Genomic DNA, 9,570 nt, shown 5'->3' on the forward strand with positions numbered 1-9,570 from the left:
TTATAAACTACAATTTCATCGAGAATCTGCTTGAGTCTGGCTGCAGAAACACTGGAAACCACATTCACACCAATTCAAAAAAGACGACCTTTGCAGCATTAATAAACATGTTTACAGCCTGGTTCATAAAACAGCTTGGCTCTACGTAGCTAATTTCTCTATCGGCACACACTGTACAGGGGTTGAATTTTTTCTAACGCAACGGTTCAGAAGATATAAAGATTACGAGTTTATGCCCAAATAAGGACATGACTGACTTGACTCCCGGACGGGAACACATAGCTGTTGGCTAGGAGGCTCAAACCCCACCTCTTTACGTCACACTATGCCTGGCTGAGTTCCGCATTACCAATATGGCTGCCGCCATCGATTGGCCTCAGGAACAGATGGGTGATGTCACGGATACTAGGTCCATTATTTATACATTTTATGGTTTTATCTTTACCTGAACCAAAGTACTGAATCAGCAATTTCTGGTCCTCTGAGTTAGACTCCATGCTGCCTTTTTTTGATGCATCTGATCTCTATGATAGGCTAAGCTAAGCTAATTAGCTGCTGGCTGTGGCTTTATATTTTGGTATACAAATATGAGAATCATGTCAATCCTCTCATCAAACTCCTAAAAAGCAAAAGCAAAATAAAATTAAAATAACTTCAAATATACTACCTACATTGTCTTTGGCATATGAAACTTAGAAATCTGGTTACTGAGAACAGTGCTAGTTGCAAAGGAAGCGTATTATTGATCTGATCTGTATTTTGGGTTAGGGTTAGGACCTCTGAAATCCCAAAATGTGGATAATTTTTCTCATAGTTAAGATCTTGGGCACTTTGGAAAATTATCTTGTGCACACAATGACTTGTGTTCTTAAATGATTATCTTGTGCACTCAAGAAAACTATCTTGTGCATACAATATAAGTGATCTAGTGTGCACTTTAAATATAACAGCTTGTGAGCCTAATATAATAACATCTGCACAAGATATACATTAATATCACGTTGGACTTTAGGGGCTCCATATTTGTTTAATATCCGACCCAACATTTGGAAGATTTTGATGGTGCATTTATGGTCTGTATCGAACAATAGGATAATCAAGATTTCAGTTGTTCCACAAACATACAATACCTGGTCAGCTGCTCATACAGGTTTGATCTTAGTAGTGCTGGATAGATCTGGTTCCACTTCAACTGTGAATAAACACGTACAATTCTTCACCATTAGCTGTTGCTTAAAAATGTAAAATAATTGAAGGTTTTATGATCAGAGAAAAATGAAGGACTTGTGTCTTTTTGCTGTTTTATGAACATAACTGGTATTGTTGTAAGACAGAAAACCTCCCACTGCTGGATTTCTGTCTCAGAGTTGGTGCTGTTAAAATTCTTCCTGTGGAAGAGAGACAGAAAATTTTGTGTCCCTTTTTAAAAAAAATAGAGCCAGTGAAACTAGTGTGTGTGTGTGTGTGTGTGTGTGTGTGTGTGTGTGTGTGTGTGTGTGTGTGTGTGTGTGTGATTGTGATTGTGTGTGTGGTTGAACGAGAGAGAGCATGAATGTGTGAGTCAAGCTCCTCAAGAGCATTTTTAGCTGGTTATGAATCAGATTGAAGTTTTATAGTTTATTATTAAAATATAGACGCCTGGAACAAAAGCAAACCAGCTCACCAGCAAAAAGACTGACAAATTCTGTATGGGTATTTTGAATGTCTGTAATCACTATGAGGGACGAGTGACAGATAAGGCGGTTAAAAGCACGCTGCAGAAAAATAGGCAGAAATTTTCACAACTGACTGTTGAAGAAAGCAAGGTCAGAAGTTTGTCAGAAAACACCTCATACACATGTGAAGTACAAAATTAGCAAAGAGATAAGAGGTACTGCTTTGTCCACAGGGGGCGCCAAAATCAACACAAGCCAACAGTTCCTCATGGGAGCATTAAAACGAGTCATCTCTCTGTCCCTTGAATGCATCATAAAACCTTTGTGATTTTTTTTTCTTAAAACATGACTTTTTTTTAAAGAAAATGTTTTAAAGTAAAGTAATTACGGTTTCTAACATCACTAAGGTTGTGCAAAAATACTGATAATGTTTTAGTTATTAAATAAAAGATATTCAATTAATCAAATGAATCAATGAGGCACTTGCTGCTGTGACAGTTTTATAACAGTTGATTGTAACGTTTGATTTCTACAAAACATTTGTAACTTTTCTGATGTGAACCTATTTTTCTAGTTGATGTTCAGAGTGAAATAAAATGTTAAAGAACATAAAAATGTGTCACCTAATTTGCCTTTTTTAACTTTGTAAATAGGGAAGATCTTTCGTAGAGAGTGTAAAACATTATTTTGTGTTATTTGGCTTATTTCTACAATGCACCAAAACTTTTCAGAGCCTGTTCACAAATATTTATGTTTGCTCTGCAGAACTCCCATTACATTTCCTAATAAATCTGAATATGAAGCTACTCTTGCGTGCTTCGTGGGGGGCTGACCCTGGTCACACTTTTTCAGCCAAGACTTACTGATCAATTACGGGCTTTCCCAGCCTCCTCGCTGCCTGGCATATGGGCGCTTAAAGGCTGCGAGAGTGGAGGAGAAAGAGGGGTATCATTTCATGTGGAGATCAGGGCCTATAGGCAGTGAATGGGTGGATTTAGGGGGGACTGTGAATGAGGGAAGGGGGTCCTCGCTTGTACCAAAGAGAAAAGAATCTCCCACAGATCAGGGAAGAGCCTTTTTGGGAATATTCATGATGAGGATGAGGAGGCATCTTGAATTCATGTGTGTCTCCCTGACTTGCACGGATCATCTTTTCAGTAAACAGGGATGTGTGCAGAGCCGGGATGTCCTGCTTTAAGCTGTGTGTTTGCCATGTAGTTTGGTGGATAGTGTTGCCTCTCCACAAAGCAATATGGGTTTTTGTGTACTCTTGCTGTATTCCTTTTGTATGGTTAGAGCAACAGATGGGGAGTGGTGGAAAAGACATAAAGAAGCTAAAACACACAGCCTTTCTTCTTCACAGCTAGCTACTCGCTCCAAAAGGTTTTCTCAAGCTTGAGCTCAGACGTGTGTGATTTTGAACATTTTGGACTTCATCTCCTTTCTCATTGACCCATATGTTTTTTTGTCTGAGTCAAGATTTGGGCCTGAGCACACAGTCTTTGTTTAGAGTCTCATTCAGAAAACAGAGCAGCCCTGATTGGAATAAATTGCAGACACAGCCACTGAAACACACTTTTCTGCACCAGGAGTTGTCATTTTAGCTGCTTTCTTGATGTCTCTATTAACACCCGTCTAACACACATGCTTTCACTTATTATTTGTCTTCTTTGACGGTCGTTGGGCGCCCATTTGGACCTCATCTTGATTAATAGTCCAGACACAAGGCCAACCTGATGCTCACTTACGGTCGGCCTCATTTTACAGATGACACAAAAGCACCCACGTCTGCTAAAAGGTCTGTGACCCACCAGACGGTCACAAAGATCCTCTCCTCCCTCCTGTCCCCTAAGCATGGGCTCCTTCCTTGGGCCTTCACAGCATCCCTGTCCCCCTTCCTTTATCAGTCCTAGCAGGCCTGAAAGGGCTCTGTGGTTGGTCAATAAATTCAGTGATTCAGGGGGTGGACAGTTGCAGCCGTGTTAACGTTTGTTCACAGGCTTGTTGGAGGGACGGGCCCCGCCCCGTCGCTCTTTGTCCTCTGTGGTCCCTCAACAGGTTAGAAGTCAATGGAGGGCCTTGTGCGGAGGTGGCGGGGGCATGGATGGAGCCGCCTCTCACATGGCATTCACACAGGGGGAGGACCAGTCCAGGATCACTGTGACACTTGTTAGAGTGGGGGGCCTCCGCACAACACTGCTGGGTTAGCTCTCTTTCCCTGTCCCCCGAGGGCCCTGCACGATATTCAGCACTTTAAACAAACCAATAGTCTGGGAAGCAGGGTTTGCGTCGTAGTAAGATGATCTGCACTCAGAGGCCTGCAGTGACCACTGAGAAAAGAAGTGAACAAGTGTATCCTACCAATCTCAGTTTACAGATCAGGCTCACAATAAAATGAGGTCAGGCATTTATTTGGAGCACAATCTGCAGTGAGGGTCAGTCCTTCAATTTAAACTAGAGATGCAGGTGTAATGACCTGTAGATCGAAATAGTTCTTGAAGAGTAACTAAACCCCACACCACTTTTCTTTTACAGCTGAAAACCTCTTCACATGTGTATTTAGTAGTGTTATTGAACCATTCGGGTCCAAATCCTGACATCTGAGTGCAAAGAATTTAAGTCCCTCATGTTACGTTAGAAAAACTCATAGCGACTATGAGACATTGCAAAAAAACAGGCATTTGATTTTTTCTGGATCTGGAGGCAGGTGACGTATGTGGCTACAGTTAATCATAACTTTACCCACTCTGTCCTACAAGCACATTTACTAACCTGAAACAAATGCCCTCAGTACACTGGCTGTAGACGCTGCTGATCCACTTTTTGTGGACGCCAGCTGATGAGTTTTAGTCGTGAAAACCTGAATGTTCATTTCATTAGTCAACAAGCTAGTTAGCTAGCTAACTGACATGCACACTGGGATAAAACGATGATATGAACATCGACAAACAACAGCAGCTCACCACAGGTTATCCTTTGACTGTTTGGACAGAAAGACAGATGGAGATACTTTTGGGGCATAAGGTCTGTTAGTAATGTGACTGTTAATATGTGTGTGTCTGTGTGTGTGTGTGTGTGTGTGTGTGTGTTTGTGTGTGTGTGTGTGTGTGTAACGCAGTGACTGTATGATGATGCGCCTGATGATTAGCACAAATAAGTAACCCCAGCCATGTTAATGTTGATACCAAGCGGCAACCTCTGGTCTAGAAATATGAGTCCAATGCGGAAGTGCTACAAACTGCAGTTCATTGAGGATCCACTTGAGGCTGGCTCCAGAAGTACCGGAAGTCACATACACACCAATTCAAAAAAGCCGATCTTTACAGCAGAAATAAACATGTTTACAGCCTGGTACAAAAGACAAGTGTAGTCTGGATAGCTCATGTCTCGATCGGCACACACTGTAGGAGGGGGGATGAATTTTTTTCTAACACCCCAATTTCAAAGATATTGAGATTACGAGTCTTCCAATGAGAGGCACAGCTGACTTGATTGACAGGTGGGAACATTGTAGCTGTTGGCTAGGAGGCTCAAAGCCCACCTCTTTACGTCACAATCGCTCTCCAGCAGGTAGATGATGGTGAATAATTGAGTCAGAGCTTTGAGATTTAAGTAGAGTAGTTACGCGCAAAAAATTGCTGCAATGGTCATGGCTATCTCTTGCTCACTTGTCACGGTCATTTAAAAGCACATATAATACTCCCTGTTGGTGATCTGAAACAAGAAACAAGCAACACAATCTGTGCTGTGTCATAATAAAGACATTCGCTCTCGCACTATCATCCTTGCTGCTGGAATTTGAGCCTCACTTTCACTTTGAGCAGAGTTATTTTTCTCCTTGAGGTACTGTAGGTGTCTTCTATGTTTCTGTTCTCTTCTGTGATGTACAAGCTGAGCCTTTCAGTGCCTGGAACTGCCTCAAAGGAATATATCGCAGCCCATACAGTCCTTTTGCAGCTGCTGTCTGAAGCAATCTAAAGCAAATACAAATCACTTTGATCTTAAAAGTCCTTCACATATCAATATAGGACCTGGTTGAAAATCACAGGGAAGTTTTGTGGTTCTAGATTGCCCCACATGGCTGCCAAGTTATGGCTGGTTTTAGGCCTCAGTTGGGCCAAAGCATGGGAACAACTGACCCAGGAGAAAAAAGACACAGAGAGCCATAGATGGAGGAACTCACAAACAGAGAAGGGCTTTAGGAAAGCACAGAAAAAGACGCTCAGAGACTGAAGAGGGACTTAGAGCTATGACTGAAGCCTAACTGTCATGAGAAGATGAGAGTTGCCATGGCCACCCAGGAGCCACCCAGCAAGCATGCGAGCGAGGGGAGGCTACAGAAAGGGGGTGCAGGGTCCCGAGCCCGGGCTGGTGGATCACATGCACTAACCAGGGATTATGTGCATAAGAGATGAGCGCTAAGCCAGCAGGTGAAGAAGGGAGGCCCTGGGACAAGGAGCGAGTTGAGCCATCCCTCAGGACAGCTCCCCCCCGTACAGAGCGGGGACTTTTTTCCCAAGTGAGGCTGATCTCCAGCGTGTGAAGGAGACTCAGCCAGAGGTCCTCGAGTGCTGAAAGGGCATCCCCCGGGCTGCTTTCACTGCGTAAGTGGCCAAAAATGCTGGTCTTGTGAGTCATCTTGAGCTGCAAGAAAGGGCCATCTTCAGTTTCATAAATCCCAATGCAAACACACTCATGGATATAAACTGAGCATGGATGAGGATAAGCACCACATGGCGGGCCATCAGCGGGGGAACTTGTTGAAGCCCCTCGGCTTGGCGCTGACTTTAAAGAACCAATACCACCATCTTTTAACCGACAGAGGAGAAAAGATCAAATTCACACACAGGCTAAACTAACTTTACAGCACATTAATGGAGCAGAGCCTCATTTTAAGGTTGGAATCAATGAGTTCACAGGTTGTTTTGCTGCAGGGAATCAGTGCTCGTAATATCCATAGCCTTACAGGAATGTGTTTGAACCTTGATGGCACAAAGAAATCACATTCCCGTGGTGCACACGGAGAAAACACACAGTTAACCAACCTCCCCCCAACACCTTTTCAAGACGATGGTATCCCTGAACATATTAACATGTAAATACACTTAGATACTTTGACAATGCACTGAAATGCATATAATCTACATGCTAACTAGTCCTTTAAAGAGTTTCCACTGCTGAATGTGCTTTGGAAACACTTTCATGTCTGGGTTTTAAAAATTAAACGTGAGGCCTCTTTTAGAATCTCCAAAAGCGTTTTTCAATTTGATGAGGGATAAGGCGTTGACTGGGTTCTCGCTTTTCAAAGGAGGAGACCCAGAGTTCAATAAGACTTCAGTCTCATTGCCTTTGCCTCCAAGATGAAAATCTAAATGCTGTTTTCTTTTTTTTTTTTTTTAAAGAAAGCACCCACCACGTTAGGTGACAGATGGCAGGTTGTTTTGCTGGAATACCAGTTGCTATGGTCCCAGCTTCACAGCTCAGCATCCTCTCTGCTGGTGTACTGACTTGGAAAAAGGGGACTTGAAACTCCACAGGTTGTTGTTGACAAACATGAGCCTAGATGAGTCTGCTAATCTCCCGCTCCTTTATCCGCTCTTTATTGCCGTATAAACAGGCCTGAATACGCTAAAAAAACCAGACCTCTGTTTTCAGCCTTCTCTTATCTCACCCGGGGTTTAATCTAATGCCCTCTACCCTTTTTACATCTCTGCCTCCGCTAAATTCGACCATATTTTTGATTCACTACTTCACCATGACAACCAGTTATTTCCCATCCTTGAGCCTCCCCTCCGACCAGCTCCTCTTCTGCATTGATACCGCTACCTCCCCCCTACCCTTCTTTTTTTTGTCCAAATAAAACAAAGCAGAGAGTGAATGCACTCTGAGGTAGGTAAATGTATTCAGTGACATCAGCCAGGACGAGTCTATTCTGCTGGATTCCTGTACCACTTGTTTCCAGCCTTGTCTGGGGGCCGGACACTCTGTTGAGCCCATTGTCCCGCGTGTATTCCACACAGGCCCGCAATTAATGGAGGCCTTGTCTAAGGCTTCTGGAGCAGAAACTGCTGTTGGGGAGGGGGACAAAAGGAGGGCAGAGCCAGAGGGGGGCTCAGAGTTGCTATGGGAGGGCCCCCCTTCTCTCTTTAAGGGGGGATTCAAAGGAAGAAGGAGGGACGGAGAGCGAGCAGAGCGCTGGATGAGATGTTTAAGTGAGCCCTTCTGTCTGACCGGTCTGAGATGTTTTCATACAATCAGTTGAAAGAGAACCTTTGCAGTATTTGATGATGAGGATGGTCATTTCACTGCCCACATGGTGATGGTGGTGGCTGGGTAAAGAAGGAGGCCAGCGGCCACAGCTTCCAGAACAGGTGAAGATGGAAACTGGGCCGTGCAGAAACTCCTTCACCCACAGTGAGGATACACATCTAATTGCATCCATTCTTTTATATATCAGTCTGTCATATTGGTCCTGACTGCATTAGCTACATAAACCAGATTATAGAACTTTAAATCCCAGGTTTAGGTCCTTCCCTCATTATAATTTCATATTAATGACATTAAAGCAGACCTACTCCAGTTTTCTAACTCACTTGCCTGCCAAAGTCAGTAGCAGCAGATAAACGTCCACTAATGAGCCTGGTGCTGGTTAGGGTTTCTGCCAGTGAAAAGGATGTTTTCATTGACCCTGTTGCCCAGAGCTGGCTCACTGGTGGATCAATGTTTGGTGTCTTTAAATTATATTACAAGAATGTAGTCTTAGCCTGCTCCTTATGTGAAGCGACAGGTGATAACTTTTGTAGTAATTTTAGGATATAGAAAAAAAATGAAAAGATTGATTTATTGATTAACTAATTAATAATGCCTCATATTATATAGAAAACATACAAGAATTAATATTACTTGATGAAGGAAATAGATTAAGGAGCTGTGTATCTGAGAACAGGCTATTGCAACAGCTAAAGCTTGAGCCTGTCCTCAGAGGACTCTGATTTTAAGATAGGAGTATTAAACATAATGTCATATCACATCCAAACAAATACTGTTTTGAGAGCTGTTACATCTTAGCTAATTTCACCGATGTTTTGAAAGAAGGGGCACTGGAGCCATGAGTCAAACCCAAGAGATTAACAAGCAAAAGAAAATATTTTGGGATTAAAGTCTCAGATCAACGGTGAGTGTTCCTTTCTGTTTATGGTTTCATTTAAAGCTTCAATAAGGAGCTTTGGATTTGTGTTTATTTTGGCGCCACCTGTGGCGATACCTTTGACCTCATCACTTAAATTGCCTTACATGCATACATGTAAGGCAAGCTCAATGATATTGTAAACACTACCTATATATATGTTTTGTTTTCCAACAAAAAATGTCACCCTGCTGACCTCCAGCAGTCAAACCTATCACATACAGGAAGTCTTTGCCATGTCAAATAAAATGAAGTCGTTTTTGGCAGGGGTCTTTAAATTGCCTGACACTTACTCTGCAACAGCATTTAGGTTTCAAAAAATAACTAAAGCAACAGTCAATCTTTTGGCTGATTCTTAGACCAGCTAAAAAGTCCTTACAGGAGCCTTACTGTGAGGACATAATTGGCTTTCTTCAGTTATAAGAAAGTAAATCATCTTGACTGCAAAGGTTAAACTGTGGCTGGAAACTGTTCCTTTATAATGTGAAGGGATTTTTGTTATTTTTTTACTCCACCTTATTTATTTATTTTTGACTTTTTTCGGACACTTGTCTTTTATGTGATGGTGTCTGCTTTCTGATGAGATCACGCTAAATGTTTTAAAAATAATTATGTTTTGTTTTATGGCTCTTAAATTTAACGCATGTAAACTCCAAAAAATAGATTTTAAAGAAGTCCATGTTTGTATCGCTCCATTCCTGTCAAACACTAATTATCCACTATTTTCTA

The sequence above is a fragment of the Notolabrus celidotus genome, chromosome 15 (genome assembly GCF_009762535.1).
Source record: "Notolabrus celidotus isolate fNotCel1 chromosome 15, fNotCel1.pri, whole genome shotgun sequence".
NCBI classification, from domain to species: Eukaryota; Metazoa; Chordata; class Actinopteri; order Labriformes; family Labridae; genus Notolabrus; species Notolabrus celidotus.